This window comes from Pleurodeles waltl, chromosome 12 (genome assembly GCF_031143425.1).
Source record: "Pleurodeles waltl isolate 20211129_DDA chromosome 12, aPleWal1.hap1.20221129, whole genome shotgun sequence".
Classification (NCBI taxonomy): domain Eukaryota; kingdom Metazoa; phylum Chordata; class Amphibia; order Caudata; family Salamandridae; genus Pleurodeles; species Pleurodeles waltl.
In genome coordinates, this window is record NC_090451.1 from 3,855,585 (window position 1) to 3,874,697 (window position 19,113).

Sequence of the window (19,113 nt, forward strand, 5' to 3'; positions counted from 1 at the left end):
CACGGGCTACTCAGTACTGAAGTACAAAGAAATACAAGGCCACCATGCATGCCTCTGTGTTGGTTGGCAAATCTGGAGAAACGCAAGGCAGTGTACATCACTGTCTTACCTTACTCTGTAAACCAAATTCTGCATTCCTGCCTAATTTCATCTACAACTGTAAGACAATCCAATCTATGCCACTCTACTCTGCCTTACCCTTGTGTCAAGCATGGTGTTGCATGGACAATGCAATACTTAAGTCACATTTACAAAGCACCCCAAGGCCACCATGCATAACTTGTGTTTGTTGGTAAGTATATAGAAACGCAAGTCAGTGCAAATTGCTATCTTGAGTTACTCTTCACACTATGTTTTACGTTCCTGCCTAATTTCATCTACATCTGCACCCCATTTCATTCTACGTCACTCCACATTACAGTATTTCACTATACTCCACTCCAGTGCACACCACTACACTCTACCCCACTACACTTTTGCCATGTCACTCTGCACCACTTCACTATATGCTATTTTATGCTGCTCTGGTCCCACTCTCTGCCACCACACTGTACACTATTCCACTGTACGCACCTTCCCTCTATGCCACTCCACTGTATGGTATTCCACTCTACCCCACTCCAGTGTATGTGATTCCAGTGTTCTGAACTCCATTCTAAGGTATTCCACTGTATGCCACAGTAGTGTACACCACTCCAATCTACGCCACTCAACTGTACTTAAGTCCCCTATACGAGATTCCACTCTACGCCACTGCACTCTACTACATTCTACTCTATCCCACTTCACTGTATAGTATTCAACTCTACTCCACTCCACTGTACCCCACTCCACTGTATGCCACTTAACTATGCACTATACCACTATTCCACTGTATGCCGCTCAACGGTACTACCTTCTACACTATTCCACTGTACTCCACTCTACACTCTTACACTGTACACAACTCCACTCTACACCACTCCACTGTATGGTATTACCCTCTATCCCACGTCACTGTATGGCACTTCACTGTATGTCACTCCCCTGCATGTTACTCCACTATACACTATCCCCTCTACACCACTTTACTGAATGCTCCTCCCCTCTGTGCTATTCCACTGTATTCCACTACACTTGACGACAGTCCACTGCATGGCATTCAAATGTACTCCATTCCATGGTACACCACTCCAGTCTACGCCACTTCACTGTTTGTCACTCCACTGTGTGCTACTCCACTATTCACTATGCCACAGTATGCCACTCAACTGTACTCCATTCCACGCTATTCCACTGTACCCCACTCCACTCTATGCTATTCCACTGTATGCCACTCCAGTGTATGCTACTCCACTCTACGCCACTCCAGTGTATGCCACTCCTCATTCCATTCTATGCTATTCCATTGGACACCACTCCATTCTATGCTACTCCCCTGTCTGCCATTCCACTATACGCTACTCCACTATAAGCTATTCCACCGTATGCCACTCAACTGTACTTGATTCTATGCTATTCCACTATACACCACTTTACTGTCTAGTATTCAACACTATCCCATTCTAATGAATGCCACTCTACTATATGCTATTGCACAGTATGTCACTACACTCTACAGCACTCCTCTGTATGCTATTCCTTTGTATGCCACTCCACAAATAAAAACAAATCAAGTTGTATTTGCTATGTAGAAAATCTGTCATCTCAAAAAGATGTTTTCAACTTCAGAAAACCTCTACAAATAACATATGACAACTATGAAAATGCACCTTTTACTATATAAAATGCAGTAAAAGGGACTCTACTCCATCATAAAGCTACAATCAGCAGTAATGAGTAACCTCATTTGCATGCCCAAAGTACCAAAACCTGAGCCCTAAAAAGTATTTTTTCAACTTTCTCAAAGACAAAAATACTTTTGCACCACAGTACCCTTCTGTATTCCAGCAGTTAAAGACCAACGTCATCAATTCAAAAATTCTAGTTTTATGAACAATTTACACAAATGGAGCTCATTCATGGATTTTTTAAAAGTTGGTAAAGGACTCCTGTATTTAAGAGGCACTTATTTTGAGAATGCATCTTTTCCAATGCACAAAACTGTTGCACCTCTGCCATGACTTTCTCTGCACTTGCACAGTGTGGCACAAGCCACAGTCAAGAAGATTAGTAGTAATCTAAAAACCATACATTTTTCAGCTTTGTGAAAGATTCCCGACTATAACATGGTCACATTTTAAGAATATTCCCCCTCTTATGAGCATAGCTGTTGCACATCTTTCAGTGTGGCTTTCTGTAATTTTGCACAAAAGGACACCCAGCACCATTTAAGAAATCAAATGCATGTCCAAGTACAAATCTGTGCTCCCAAACAAAATGTGCCTATGCCTATAAAAAAGGCAGTTGCAGAAGGATCAAAGTGCCTTTCTCTAATCTGGCACAAGTGAACCACCAACCCTGTTCAGAAAATCTAGTTTAATGCTGTATGTGCCCAAAAATATGTAGTTTCAGGTTTGTGAAAGAGCTGTATGTTTAACACAGTAACATTTTGAGAAAATCTCTTTTCCATCAAAAAAGGATCTTGCACAATTGTAAAAAAGTAATTTTCTGTACTCCTAACCAAAGGAACCACCAGCCTCATTGATGAACCCCAGTTTTATAACCCATGCACAACATGTGAGCTATCAAAAAGTTGTTTTTTAACTATTCTTTGCAAATAATCCCTATACCTAATTTGGGCACATTGCAATGGTGTGCCTTTTTCCCATGAAAAATCTATTGTGTTACTGTCAATATGCCTTTCTCTACTTTTCCAATTAAGGAAATCTAGAATCATTCAGTAAAGATGCTTGCACGCCCCATGTACAAAATGTGTTTCTCCTAAACACAGCCAACATTTCACTGTTGTCAGGGTTACTTTATTTAACATATGCCCGTTTTGAGAATATCCCTTTTCCCATAAAAATGTAGTTGCACAACTGTTAGTGATTGTATCTACTCAGGAACAAAGGAATCACAAGCCCAAGTCAGAAAATAGGGCTTAATTCTCTGTGTATGAAATGCCAACTCCTGAAAATGTGTTTTTCAACTTTGTGAAGGACTCCTATCTATAGCAGGGGTGTATTTTAAGGCTTCTTCACCACAAAAAGGCTGTTGCATGACTATCTGTTTGTGGTTCTATATTCCTGATCAAAGGATTCAACAGCCCCTTTGGGAAGCCAAATTGTACACCTCACATACACTAACATACAACGTTCGGCTTCTAAATAAATTAACATTATGAAACAATCCTATAATTAAAGTCGCCACATTTTTAGGTGTTTATTCCTATGAAAAAGATAGCCAAGGTGGCTTTCTCTGTTCTTTCACAATAAGCATTCCAGTTCATTTCAGGAACTCAGTTTGTGAAACTTGTGTGTAAGATTTGGCCTTCAAACATCAGCACCTTCAATGTTTTTAAAGACTCTTGTAGTTAACATGGACGTTTGTGAGAATGTTCCTCTTTCCACGAAAAAGACAATTGCACCATAGCCAAACTACCTTTTTCTACTCTTGTAAAAAAAATACACAGCCCTTGTTCAATGATTCCTATTTTGTACCTCAAATATAGAATGTGGGTTTCCAGGTGGATTTTTCAACTTTGTGAAAGTCTCCCATGTTTTACAATGGTACTTTTTGAAAATATGTATTTTACCATTAAAATGTGGTTGCACCACTGCCAGTGTGATTTTTTTACTCTTGCACAAAGTGACATCTAGCTCCCAAACATAGCAAATGTTTTACCTTTGTTAAACTAGGTTTATGTATGTAGGTACAGGTATTTATAGAACTGGAGCCTAAGTAGCTAGCATAGAGCCCAGTTTGGGAGGAGAGACACATTATATTCTTGAATTATAGAGACAAAAATAACAAAGATGTGCTAGTCCTTAACTATTTCCCCAATGTATCAACCGAATAGGCTCAGAAAGACTCAGCCTGGAGAGTTTGTTGTAATCTGAAATAAAGCTTTATTTTTCTTATGGAGACTGGTTCATAAGGTGGTAGCTAGAAAAGAAAAAGATAACTCAGATATTTAAGGAAATGTGGATCTTCCAGGAGGAACACTGTTTAATGGCCTCATTAAGTGTTTGGTGGTCCATGCACCGCCGCTGAGGAGACGGCAGTCCAACCGCCATCGGCTTGGCATTTGGACCACTCCATTACAATGCTGGGGGACCTATAGAGAAAAGACCACCACAGTCCTGCTGGCACCAGCAGGCAGTACAGACTGCCACGGTGACGAGGCAGGACAAACAGACCGGCAGGACCAGTGTCTCCACCAAACTCATTATGGCATTGCACACTGCCAATGTGACCCTGACGGTCCAACCACCACGTCCGAGCTCGGGGAAACGGAGAGCTTAAAGGAAGCAACTCACCTGCAGGTAGCGTTACATGTACTGTGCCGCCATGGAGCCCATCACACACATCGTGGACACAAACGATTGTAAGTACACACACCTACCAGGTAGTCAAAGCATCATCCACATGATATGGGGCTCATGCTACAGCACCAAGTACATGTGTCATTGTGTCCACAGTCAGACTCATTGCCAAAGAATGTCACGTTCACAGCCACTAAATGCCCCCATTGGGCAGATGAATGACACTGCACTGCAACACTCCACAAAAACACGTCTGACCATCTCAGGCACAGGGACAGCGAAGTGTACACAACATTGTGTCACACAACAGCAACAACACATAAACATCACATCTACTAATTCAGCTGACACTCTCACACTGCACACATTCCATGGACTCTCATCAGATTGAACACATATGTATGGGTGTCATAGAACACAAATACCCCTCCCATGAAACAGCCCTGCAATGGACCCACACATCACCTACACTGTAACCCACTAGAAGGACAATGAGATGCATAATAGTTTGAGTAACAAATATCCAAAGCTCACATTGAAAACAATACCTGCACAACAGGGATATGGGCATCAGGAGCACTCATGGAAGGATGCTGCCCTGGGACACATTATACTTTGTGCATGCCCCTGAAACAACATTTGAACAGGAACTGGCCCTTCAGGTATCTCAGGGATAAACAATAGTAGAGCCAAGTGACATGGTTATCTGCATAATGTGGAAGTGCAAGTCAGGAAAGCAAATACAACAGCATCAGCATGGGCCATACATCTAAATGAAGTAGCTGCAAGGTACACACATCACAATGGATGTAGGAGGCTGGCCTGGCTTATAGTGGGTACCAGATGGTACTTACACCTTGTGCCAGGTCCAGTTATCCCTTATTAGTAGATTAGTAGTGTTCTAGCAGCTTAGGCTGATAGAGATAGCTATAGCAGAGCAGCTTAGGCTGAACTAGGAGACATGCAAAGCTCCTACTATACCACTTATATCGTATAGCACTACATCATAAGAAACACAATACTCAGAGTTACTAAAAATAAAGGTACTTTATTTTAGTGACAATGTGTCAGAAATATCTCAGCGGATATACTCCCTTAGGAGGTAAGTAAAATACACAAAATATACACACAAACCAAAATCAGGTAAGTAAACAGATAGAAAAGTAGTGCAAACACTGTAGAATACAATAGGATGCAATAGGCCTAGGGGCAACACAAACCATATACTCCAAAAGTGGAATGCAAACCATGAATGGACTCCAGGCCTAGTGTTGTGTGTAGAGGGTCGCTGGGAGTGTAAGAAAACACTAAGGGTGTCCTAGGTACCCCACCCCAAGACCCTGAAGAGTAGGAGTAAAGTCACCCTACTTCCCCAGAAACACACTAAAGTCGTGATAGGAGATTCTGCAAAGGCAACAACTGACTGCAAAGCACTGAAGACGGATTCCTGGACCTGAGGACCTGTAAAGGAAGGGGACCAAGTCCAAGAGTCACGCAAGTGTCCAGGGGGGGCAGGAGCCCACTAAACCCGTATGAAGGTGCAAAAGAGCTGCCTCTGGGTGGAAGAAGCTGAAGATTCTGCAACAACGGAAGATGCCAGGAACATCTCCTTTGCACAGATGTCCCACAGTGTGCTGGAGGATGCAGAGTTGTTTCCACGCAGAACGACTACGGACAAGCCTTGCTAGCTGCAAATGTGGCGTTTGAAGAAAATGGGTGTTGCCCGGGCCCAGGAAGGACCAGGAGGTCGGCACTTGGAGGAGGAAACAGAGGGGGGCACTCAGCAGCACAGAGAGCCCACACAGAAGCATGCAGCACCCGCAGAAGCACTTCTACAGGCATTCAAGAAATTTGAGCACGGCGGACGTCTCAACACTACAAAGGAGGGTCCCACGAAGTCGGTGGTCAACTCAGCGAGTTGAGCAATGCAGGACAGAGTGCTGGGGATCTGGGCTATGCTGTGCAAGAAGGATTCCTTGCAAAAGTGCACAGAAGCCCTAGCAGCTGCAGTTCACGCAGTACACAGGATTACTGTCTGGCGTGGGGAGGCAAGGACTTACCTCCACCAAATTTGGACAGAAGGACCTCTGGACAGTCGGGGTCACTTGGATTCAGCTCCTGTGTTCCAGGGACCACGCTCGTCAAGATGAGAGGGGACCCAGAGGACCGGTGATGCAGACGTTTGGTGCCTGCGTTAGATTTTTTCTTGGCTTCCAGTGCAGGGTGAATGTAGACAGCCCTCGGAGCATGCAGCACCAGGAAACAGTCAAGAAAGCCAGCAGGATTAGGCGCTGCTCCTGGTAATCATCTTACTACTTTGTTGCAGTTTTGCAGGCGTCCTGGAGCAGTCAGCGGTCGATCCTTGGCAGAAGTCGAAGAGGGAGATGCAGAGGAACTCTGGTGAGCCTTTGCATTTGTTATGTGAAGAGAAACCCACAGGAGAGACACTAAATGGCCCTCAGAGGAGGATTGGCCATATAACTAGGTAAGCACCTATTAGGAGGGGTCTCTGACGTCACCTGCTGGCACTGTCCACTCAGAGGCCTCCACTGTGCCCTCATACCTCTGCATTTAAGATGGCAGAGGTGTGGGACACAATGGAGGAGCTCAGGGCACCACCCGTGGGGTGGTGATGGACAGGGGAGTGGTCACACCCATTTCCTTTGTCCAGCTTCGCGCCAGAGCAGTGGCTGGGGGATCCCTGAACCGGTGAATACTGGCTTATGCAAGGAGGGCACCATCTGTGCCCTTCAAACCATTTCCAGAGGTTGGGAAGGCTACTCCTCCCCAGCCCTTAGCACCTATTTCCAAAGGCAGAGGGTGTAACACCCTCTCTCAGAGGAAATCCCTTTGTTCTCCCTTCCTGGGACTAGGCTGCCCAGACCCCAGGAGGGCAGAAGCCTGTCTGTGGTTTGGCAGCAGCAGTAGCTGCAGTAAAAACCCAAGAGAGCTACTTTGGCAGTACCCGAGGTCCATGCTGGAGCCCCAGGGATGCATAGGAATGGCACCCATAATACCAGATTTGGCATGGGGGGACAATTCCATGATCTTAGACATGTTACATGCCCATATTCTGAGTTACCATTGTGAAGCTACATATAGGTATTGACCTATATGTAGTGCACCCGTGTAATAGTGTCCCCGCGCTCACAAAGTCTGGGGAAATTGCCCTGAACAATGTTGGGGCACCTTGGCTAGTGCCAGGGTGCCCTCACACTTAGTAACTTTGCACCTAACCTTCACTAGGTGAGGGTTAGACATAATATGTGACTTATAAGTTACTTAAGTGCAGTGTAAAATTACTGTGAAATAACGTGGACGTTATTTCACTCAGCCTGCAGTGGCAGTCCTGTGTAATATTGGTCTGAGCTCCCTATGGGTGGCAGCCCATAGGGATCTCCTGGAACCCCAATACCCTGGGTACCTAGGTACCATATACTAGGGAATTGTAAGGGTGTTCCAGTGTGCCAATCAGAATTGGTGAAAATGGTCACTAGCCTGAGTGACAATTTTAAAGACAGAGAGAGCATAAGCACTGAGGTTCTGGTTAGCGGAGCCTCAGTGACACAGTTAGGCACCACACTGGGAAAACATTCAGGCCACAAACTATGAGCACTGGGGTCCTGGCTAGTAGGATCCCAGTGACACATATCAAACATACTGACAAATAGGGTTTCCACTATGAGCACTGGGGTCCTGGCTAGCAGGGTCCCAGTGAGACAGTAAAAACACCCTGACATATGCTCACAAACAGGCAAAAAGTGGGGGTAACAAGGCTAGAAAGAGGCTACCTCCCTACACAACCCCCTCCACCCCCAAACGAAGGACAATAAGGCTAACCTTGTCCAGTTGAGTCTTTATTGTCTAAGTGGTGATAAGTGGAGAGTAGCTCTGCAATAGATTGGTTACTCCCTTTATCATCCACTGTATGGTTACTTCCCTGTGGGGATGTAAACCACCCTGTTTGGAGTTGTTTAGCTAACCAACAATGTGAAGTTATATTCTCAGAGTTCCTATTAGTAAGTTTTAGTTTAGAACAGTGGAAATTGTCCACTGGGCCTATGTCAAATGATGAGAATGGCAGACAGGGATGCTGTCTCAATAAAGCCAATGCTTGGCCAAAACTTTGTCCATATGGCTGTAAGAGAGAACAGGGTTGCTGTTTCTCTTGAGTTGGAGCAGGGCAGGGCTGCTATCCTATAAGCTCCACATTAGGGCAGGGTTGCTGTCCTACGTGTTGTGAGGCAGTGCAGGGTTGCTACACTAAAGTTTCTCTGGGAGGGTTGGAGGGATGCTCCATGTTAACTAAAATGGTGCACTTTTTCTCACCAATATTAGTTAATCCACAGAGAGGTAATTCTACCTCAGGGAGTACAGCGGTATTAGCTGATGCTTCCCTTGGTACAGGTGCCACCCCAGGAGAGGTGTCTCCCACCACAGGAATGGTATCCTGAATGGCAGGGTGGGTAGGGGATACTTTGATGCCCTTTTTACCTGTTGTTGGAGAAGGACCCTGAGTTTTCAGGCCTTTTTCTCTCCTTTGCTTTTTCATTTCACCTGAAATGAGAGGAAGCAATTCCTCAGGGATACTCAGCATGGCTGCATGGGTATTAAACTCTACCTCAGCCCAACCCGAGGTCTCTAAGTCATTACCTAAGAGACAGTGTACAGGTAAGCTAGGTGATACTATCACCTGCTTAGGGCCAGTAACTCCACCCCAACTAAACTGAATTATAGCTAAGGGGAAGAACTTAGTGGAGTTATGGACATCAATAATCTTGGACTGTTGTCCAATGATGTGTTGTGCAGGAGACACTAGGTTTTCAGTCACCAAAGTGATACTGGCACCTGTGTCCCTTTAGGCCTGACCCTCAACACCATTTATTGAAACTGGCTGCCTGTACTTATCCATTGTAAAGGGACAAGCAGCTAGTGTGGCAATGCCAATGCCACCAGGTGTGACAGAAACTGTCTTGGGACTGACTACCTGAGTTTCTATGATGGACCCAAAAGTGAACCCAACTACACCCTTATTTTGACTGTTGCCAGCAGTCCCACCACCATTACCACTACTGCTAGGGGCACTAGAGTTTGATGTATTAGTGGCGGTAGGCTCAGGGGGTTTACCTGGGCAGGACTTATCCCCTGGCCTATGGCCTTTATTTTTACACATATAGCAACAAATCTTTTTAGTGTGTGTGGGTGGTGAAGAAGAGGAAGAAGATGATTTATCCCCACCCCTTGAAGAGTGTTTAGGATTTGAAGAAGGATCTTTAATTTTACCTTTATCCCCAGGCTTATCCTGAGATTTCTCACCATCTTTCTTCTTGCCATCCTTGTCACCACCTGTATGAACTGTTCTGTTCACTCTTGTTCTGACCCATTTGTCTGCCTTCTTTCCCAATTCTTGTGGAGAGGTCAGATCTGAGTCTACCAAGTACTGGTGCAACATATCAGACACACAATTGTTCAAAATATGCTCTCTCAGGATTAGATTATACAGGCTTTCATAGTCAGTCACCTAACTGCCATGCAACCAACCCTCCAAGGCCTTCACTGAACAGTCTACAAAGTCTGTTCAGTCTTGAGAGGACTCTTTTCTGCTGCCTCTGAACTTAATCCTGCATTGTTCAGTGGTTAAGCCAAATCCATCCAAGAGGCATCTTTCAAAACTTTGTAATTATTAGCATCACTTTCTCTGACAGTAAGGAGCCTATCCCTACCCTTACCAGTGAAAGATAGCCACAAGATAGCAGCCCACTGCCTTTGAGGGACCAACTGTACCATACAGGCCCTCTCAAGTGCAGCAAACCACTGGTTAATGTCATCCCCCTCCTTGTAAGGGGGACTATCTTATGCAGGTTTCTGGAATCTTGTTCTCTCACAGGATTGCTATCACAAACATTGCTGCTGCCACCATGGGGAACTAACCCCAACCTCTGCCTTTCCCTCTCTACATCCAGAGATTCCCTGTCTAAGGCCAGCTGCTGCTGTTTTAGCTTCAGCCTGGCCTCTTCCAACCTCAGCTTTCTGAGTTCCCTTTCCATAATGGTATCCTCAGGGTGGGAGGCTTGGGAATTGTGAGGCACAGAAGACATGTGGGAATTGGCAGAGTGAGACCTGTCCCTAACTGGCTGGACTCTAGTAACCTGGCCTTAAGTAGTGAAAGGTGCTCTACTAGTGTGTGACCTCCCCCCCACTACCAGTGTTACTAGATGGCCTGTTAGCTGGCAGGTCTTTGGAAGAACCCTTCCCAGCATCCTCAGGGGACCCCTCTGACTCTTGGTGGGTACCCTGCTCCTCTACCTCCTGATCCTGGGATGGGCCAGACTGGTTCTGGTCACTTTCTAGGAGAAGGCTAAGGAGAAGATATTTGGTAGGATTCTTACCAATGCTTAAACCTCTTTCAATGCAGAGACCCCTCAAACTTTTAAAGTTTAAACTACCATAGGTTGCCTGGACAACTGTGGGAGTAAGCTTTACTGCAGACATGATTGTTAGAAAGGGTTTAGGACAGAGAGAAAAAAGTTTAGAAACTTTTAGAGGAAAGAGAAAAACTTGTTCAAACATTTCAAAACTTTTTCAAACTTTTCTAAAACGTTTTAGAAAGTTTAAAGAAAGAAAGTTAAACTGTTTAGGTTAACTGTGTATATTCTAAAGTATTTGGTATATGTTTTTCTTATGAAAAGCACCAAATGATAAAGTGGTAAAGCAGTCACAAGTACTTATCTCACTGCTGCACCACCAATGTAGGAGGCTGGCCTGGCTTATAGTGGGTACCAGATGGTACTTACACCTTGTGCCAGGTCCAGTTATCCCTTAGTAATAGATTAGTAGTGTTCTAGCAGCTTAGGCTGATAGAAGTAGCAATAGCAGAGCAGCTTAGGCTGAACTAGGAGACATGCAAAGCTCCTACTATACCACTTACATCATATAGCACTATATCATAATAAACAGAATACTCAGAGTTACTAAAAATAAAGGTACTTTATTTTAGTGACAATGTGTCAGAAATATCTCAGAGGATATACTTATTTAGGAGGTAAGTTAAATACACAAAATATACACACAAACCAAAATCAGGTAAGTAAACAGTTAGAAAAGTAGTGCAAACACTGTAGAATGCAATAGGAGACAATAGGCCTAGGGGCAACAAAAACCATATACTCCAAAAGTAGAATGCAAACCACAAATGGACTCCAGGCCTAATGTAGTGTGTAGAGGGTCACTGGGAGTGTAAGACAACACTAAGGGTGTCCAAGATACCCCACCCCAAGACCCTGAAAAGTAGGAGTAAAGTCACCCTACTTCCCCAGAAACACACTAAAGTCGTTATAGGAGATTCTGCAAAGGCAACAACTGACTGCAAAGCACTGAAGACGGATTCCTGGACCTGAGGACCTGTAAAGGAAGGGGACCAAGTCCAAGAGTCACGCAAGTGTCCCAGGGGGGGGGGCAGGAGCCTACTAAACCCCGGATGAAAGTGCAAAAGGGCTGCTTCCGGGTGGAAGAAGCTGAAGATTCTGCAACAACGGAAGATGCCAGGAACTTCTCCTTTGCACAGAAGATGTCCCATGGCGTGCTGGAGGACGCAGAGTTGTTTCCACGCAGAAAGACCGCAAACAAACCTTGCTAGCTGCAAGAGTCGTGGTTGAAAAAAATGGGTGCATCCTGGGCCCGGGAAGGACCAGGAGGTCGCCTTTTGGAGGAAGAGACAGAGGGGGGCGCTCAGCAGCACGGAGAGCCCAGGCAGAAGCAGGCAGCACCCGCATAAGCACTTGAACAGGCATTCAAGAAATCTGAGCATGGCGGACGTCTCAACACTACAAAGGAGGGTTCCACGAAGTCAGTGGTCAACTCAGCGAGTTGAGCAATGCAGTACGGAGTGCTGGGGACCTGGGCTATGCTTTGCATGACGGATTCCTTGCAAAAGTGAACAGAAGCCCTAGCAGCTGCAGTTCACGCAGTACACAGGATTACTGCCTGGCATGGGGAGGCAAGGACTTACCTCCACCAAATTTGGACAGAAGGACCTCTGGACAGTCGAGGTCACTTGGATTCAGCTCCTGTGTTCCAGGGACCACGCTCGTCAAGATGAGAGGGGACCCAGAGGACCGGTGATGGAGACGTTTAGTGCCTGCGTTAGCAGGTGGAAGATTCCGTCGACCCACAAGAGATTTCTTCTTGGCTTCCAGTGCAGGGTGAAGGCAGACAGCCCACAGAGCATGCACCACCAGGAAACAGTTGAGAAAGCCGGCAGGATTAGGCACTACAATGTTGTTGGTAGTCGTCTTGCTACTTTGTTGCAGTTTCGCAGGCGTCCTGGAGCAGTCAGTGGTCGATCCTTGGCAGAAGTCAAACAGGGAGATGCAAAGGAACTCTGGTGAGCTCTTGCAATCGTTATCTGAAGAGAAACTCACAGGGGAGACCCTAAATAGCCCTCAGAGGAGGAATGGCCATCTAACCAGGTAAGCACCTATCAGGAAGGGTCTCTGACGTCACCTGCTGGCACTGTCCACTCAGAGGCCTCCACTGGGCCCTCACGCCTCTGCATTCAAGATGGCAGAGGTCTGTGACACACTGGAGGAGCTCTGGGCACCACCCGTGTGTCAGAGTCACCAGATCCTCGGGGTCTGTGCACGTTCCCAACACGTCCACCACTGAACAGCTCCAAGACTCTGATAGATAAATCACAGAGACTGAGAGAGTTCAAGAGGGGAAGAGGGGATTAGGAAGGGAACGGCTTGGAAGGAGACCTGTAGTAAGAAAAAGGTTAGAACACACAATATGAAAATTATGGGGGTCATTCCGACCCTGGCGGTCCAAGACCGCCAGGGCCGGGGGCAACGGAAGCACCGCCAACAGGCTGGCGGTGCTTCATTGCCCATTCTGACTGCGGCGTTAAAGCCGCGGTCAGAAAAGGGAATCCGGCGGTTTCCCTCCGGATTTACCCTGCTTGGGCAGAACCTCCATGGCGGCGCTGCAAGCAGCGCCGCCATGGAGATTCCGACCCCCTTCCCGCCATCCTGTTCCTGCCGGTTTTTACTGCCAGGAACAGGATGGCGGGAACGGGTGTCGTGGGGCCCCCTAACAGGGCCCCAGAAAGATTTTCACTGTCTGCTTAGCAGACAGTGAAAATCGCGACGGGTGCAACTGCACTCATCGCACCCCTGCAACACCGCCGGCTCCATTCGGAGCCGGCTTCTGGGTTGCAGGGCCTTTCCCGCTGGGCCGGCGGGCGCTCCCTTGGCGGGCGCCCGCCGGCCCAGTGGGAAAGCCAGAATGGCCTCCGCGGTCTTTTGACCGCGGAGCGACCAAATGGCGGTGACCGCATGGCAGGCGGCAACCGCCGCCCGCCATGCGGTCAGAATGACAGCCTATATCTCCTGCAATCAATACTAAACAATGATTCTGAGCCTAGTCACTCTGAAAACACGAACAATCTAAGAGTTAAGTTTTAAAATGACTAAGTTTCCAGATGGCTGGATACCTGTAGGGGAATCAAGATGAATTAAACGAAAACTTTCTTATTCAAGTACTTTCCTTTACCTGAGAATCAGAAAAAACATTCTGACTAAATTTTAAACCAGTCATATAAAACCTGTTTTGAGAATGTATACTAGGACCATACAATATTGCATCTAGAAACTATGGCCTTCTGTGTACTCTTAAAATGTTTCAACACAAATTGCGAATATTACAGATATATATGTATATACATATATAGTAAAAACCATTAAAAGGATTGTGCACCATGAATATCGCAGTATGGATTCAGGAAACAAATCACATAACTTGTCAACTCAAACATTATATAATAAATATCTTTAAATAGTAGCATACAATAAAACAACATGAATTAAACTCGAGGAAAGAATCGTGCGTCTTGCCAATTCGAGTGTTACCATGTAAAATACCAAGAAATGGTAACATGCAATAAATATCAAAGTCAAATCCTCATTAATCGAATTGCGCGTCTTGCCGATTCGTAAAACACGATATAAATGTCAAGGATTAACAGCTCAAAATAAATAACAAGATTAAAGTACAATGAAACACATCAAGCTTGTTTTGCGGATTCTTAAGCCCTCATGTAATTGTCAAGAAATGGTAGCGCATAAGGAACAACTAAGTTAAATGGTCATGAAACGAGTTGCGCGTCTTGCCAACTCGTAAAACATCATGTAAATTTCAAGAAATATCAGCGCGTAATGGACAACAATGTCCAAACACCAGAAAACGAATCACAAATCTTGCCGATTCTAAAGCCACCACGTAATTGTCAAGAAATGGCAGAGCGTAATGAATAACGAAGTCAAAACCTTTATGAAATAACTCGCGCGTCCTGCCTATTTGCAAACCATCATAAAACTCTCAAAAATGGCAGCGCGCAAGTAATCTGTTATTCTTTGAAAAATTAAAACCAGAAATATGAAAAGTCTCAATAACGGTGTTGGGAAATGGCCAACCACCGTCTTACCGCCTGAAACAATGATCACCAAATGAATGATGAGGGCAGAAGTCTGGAAGATCCAAATAGGCCGCCGGGACAGGAGCTCAGGAAGAAGCTGCTGCTCTGCACCGGTACCTCTGAATATTGAGCACTGGGAGTTGGGCTGACTCTCTTTATATAGAGTCTTGGCCCAGCTTAGAACCACGCCCAGGCATGTTGCAGGGAAAGCCTCTGGAAGGCCCTGGAAAGGGGCCTCACCCTAACACACTCTGTAAACCTGCAGCAATACATTGCAAAGGAACAGTATTTGTAAACATATTAAAAATAAGTTTTTAGGATTGAACTCTGCAATGCAAAAGTTTAAAACACAACATATCAGCACAATGCATAAATCCCGTTGTTTTGAGAGTGCTGGGTTTTTGCATTTTTGTCGCCAATAGAGCGCGTACTGCTCTGGTGTTGACACCGTGGGGTGGTGATGGACAGGGGAGTAGTCAATCCCCTTTCCTTTGTCCAGTTTCGTGCCAGAGCAGGGGCTGGGGATGCCTGAACCGGTGTAGACTGGCTGATGCAAGGAGGGCACCATCTGTGCCCTTCAAAGCATTTCTAGAGGCTGGGGAGGCTACTCCTCCACAGCCCTTAACACCTATTTCCAAAGAGAGAGGGTGTAACACCCTCTCTCAGAGGAAATCCTTTGTTCTACCTTCCTGGGACTGGGCCGCCCAGACCCCAGGAGAGCAGAAGCCTGTCTGTGTGTTGACAACAGCGGTAGCTGCAGTAAAAACCCCAGAGAGCCATGCTGGAGCCCCGGGGATGCATGGGATTGGCACCCCAATACCAGATTTGGCACAGGGGACAATTCCATGATCTTAGACATGTTACATGGCCATATTTGTAGTTACCATTGTGAAGCTACATACAGGTACTGACCTATATGTAGTGCACGTGTGTAATGGTGTCCCCGCACTCACAAAGTCCGGGGAAATTGCCCTGAACAATGTGGGAGCACCTTGGATAGTGCCAGGGTGCCCTCACACTTAGCAACTTTGCACCTAACCTTCACTAGGTGAGGGTTAGACATATAGGCGACTTATAAGTTACCTAGGTGCAGTGTAAAATGGCTGTGAAATTACGTGGACGTTATTTCACTCAGGCTGCAGTAGCAGTCCTGTGTAATATTAGTCTGAGCTCCCTATGGGTGGCAAAAGAAATGCTGCAGCCCATAGGAATCTCCTGGAACCCCAATACCCTGGGTACCATATCATGGGGAATTATAAGGGTGTTCGAGGGTGCCAATCAGAATTGGTGAAAATGGTCACTAGCCTGCAGTGACAATTGTAAAGACAAAGAGAGCATAAGCACTGAGGTTCTGGTTAGTAGAGCCTCAGTGACACAGTTAGGCACCAAACAGGGAACACATTCAGGCCACAAACTATGAGCACTGGGGTCCTGGCTAGTAGGGTCCCAGTGACACATATCAAACATACTGACAAATAGGGTTTCCACTATGAGCACTGGGGTCCTGGCTAGCAGGATCCCAGTGAGGCAGTAAAAACACCCTGACATATACCCACAAACAGGCCATCAAGGCTAGAAAGAGGCTACCTTCCTAACATGGATACATGCACAGTCAAATGCAAAGGAAGCTAGCATTATTGAACACCATCCATGTGTGGACAAACAAAACTCCAGCTTCCATACATGAGACAAATATCCAATTTTTATCAGGGAGACGAGTCCATACATGCTGACATTGGACAACACAAGATGAAATACTTACCATACCAAACATAACACAATGAAATGACACCGCAGCTGGATAAACACCCACATATCCATACAGTCAACATCTACCTGTGTCTTGGGTGACACCAGCACAGCACAAAAAGTCAGATAGTGCAAACATCAGGAAACGGATCAGTAATCAGGCTGAAACACACACAACTGTAGGCATACAACACAAGTTACTCTGGAACAACATAAAGGTAGAAAAGGAATTGCAAGATAAATGTGTACCCAAAAAACAACAACTTGGGTTTATTAGCTACAAATTATTCAGAACGAAGGCTATTGGCCAGTCCAATTAGATGTCCTTCCACATCACTGGGCTCACACTTGACTCCGGTCACTGACAGGGAACCTCCACAGGATCAGGCAGAAAGTGGGCAAGCAAGCATCTGAGGGATCATCCTTGGGAGGGCTGGGAACTAATTTGGGATGGGAGGGTTTGGGTTAGATTTTTAGGAGTCTTTTTCTTTGAAGGGTTGGGCATCTTCTTGTGGGGGAGGAGTATGAGTGCTTGCAGGGAGAGCAGATGTGATATGGGAGGACTTCAAAGTGGAAGGGAAGGGTTGGGATGTGGGTGGGAGCCTCTTGGGGTTGGGAAAGTGGTGGAGGGAACAGGGACAAGGGCAAGCTCAAAACTGAAACTCTTCTTGGGAAAATGGGGAGGGTCTGCAGAAGGGGCTGGAGATTTGGAGGTTGAGGGAGTGGTTGTCTTGTGTTTGCGTGTAGATGCCTTGATTGTATGGACGTGTGAGGTTTCTTCTGTTTAGATGGTGTTTGTTGAGTGTGTGGATGTGGGCTTTTGCGTGTCTTAGGGGACTGGGAGGTGGAGGTGCTGGGTAATGTGGGAGTGGTGGATGTGTGTGTGTGTGTGTGTTGGTATGCTGGATGTGGTGAATGTTTGTGGGTTTGTTGGGTAGTGTCTGCAGTTATTCTGGATGAGGTGGATGTGTCTTTGGGTGTTGTGGTGGTGTCTGTGGGTGTAGTGGATGTAGTGAATGTGTCTTTGTGTGTTATGCTGGTGTCTGGGTGTACGGTGGGTGTGGTGGGTGTGCCACTGTCTGTTGTGGTGTGTCTGTGGGTATGCTGGATGTAGTGTGTAGGAATGGTGGGGATGAGGGTTGTAGGGGTATCTGGTGAAGTGGTGGCTGATATTGTATTTCGGTGTGTCTGTTGAGTCCCTGCATACTGTTGTGTCTTGTGGTGTTTGTGTCGCTCTGTGCTGCTTGTGTGTGTTGAGGTGGGTGGGTGCTGATGTGTTAGTGTGCTTGAGGCAGGTAGGGGAATAGGGGTTTTAGACTGAGAAGAGGGAGGTGGAGGGGGGAGGAATGTGGGGGGTGATGGGGTGCTGTCAGTGAGGAGGCCAGACCGCGAAAAGATCACTGTAGGCCAGACATGGCACTATGAATGCCTTCCAGGAAACATTGGTCAGCTGAAGTTGGCTGGCCAAGCCCTGAATGACATTCACAATGGTAGTCTGCTCCACAGAGATACTCTTCAGGAGGTCAATAGTCTTGTCATTGAGGGCAGCAGGGGTAACAGGGGCTGGGGTGAGGTGCCTGTGGCAAAGGAGATGCCCTTGGGTGAATGAGCACAGCCAACTAATTGTGGGGCAACGCGGAGGGTGGCGATAGAACTGGGGTGGTGGACAAAGATGGTACTGGAGCAGGTCCTGATGGGTCTGACACCACTACGGAGTGGACACTGAAGGAATAATCCAATGAAAATCAGACTCTCAGGCAAGTACAATTGCAAGGCTGAAGTTGTGCAGTCACAGTAGCCATTGAGCAAGTAGGAGACCACCTCACCTTCAATGCTTTGCCTCATGGAGCATACCTCAGTTACCTGTTGTCATACAATAGTAGGCCAATGCCAACTTCATTCCCACATATCCCACATAAGGTCATTCAGATATCTATTTGTCACATATGCAATACACAACAATAAGAAATGATGCTCCTAAATCCTGCCATGCTGCTAACAGCAGTACAGTAGCTTGGAGAAGGTGACATGGAAATACTCATGTCACACTGGAAACATTGTCCTAATGGAGTCATGGAGGTAGTACTAATGTTGCCCAGGTATGCTACACATCTTGCATGGAAATGTACACTTTCGACAAAATGTGCAAATTGTCAGGGAGATGTGTCCCTAAACACCATAGCACATTGAATCAGCAAGCCACGGAAAAATCACCACTAAAGTGTGGCACCCCTAACAATGACATACTCTGATTGCATCAGTAGACACCATTAATCCTGTGTATATTGGGAAGGCCCAGAGATTTGCAAGTACTTGTAGAAGGCCCTCAACCTGTTGCCCGCCCAATGGGAAGCTACAACATTGTCTCCATTTTGGTCTTGCAAGCCCAGATGTCTTTGGATTAATGGCTGTACTCAACCACATGATTCCCACATAACTGCAAGTCACTCCATGATGCATGCTAACAGTCAGGTAACAAACCTTACC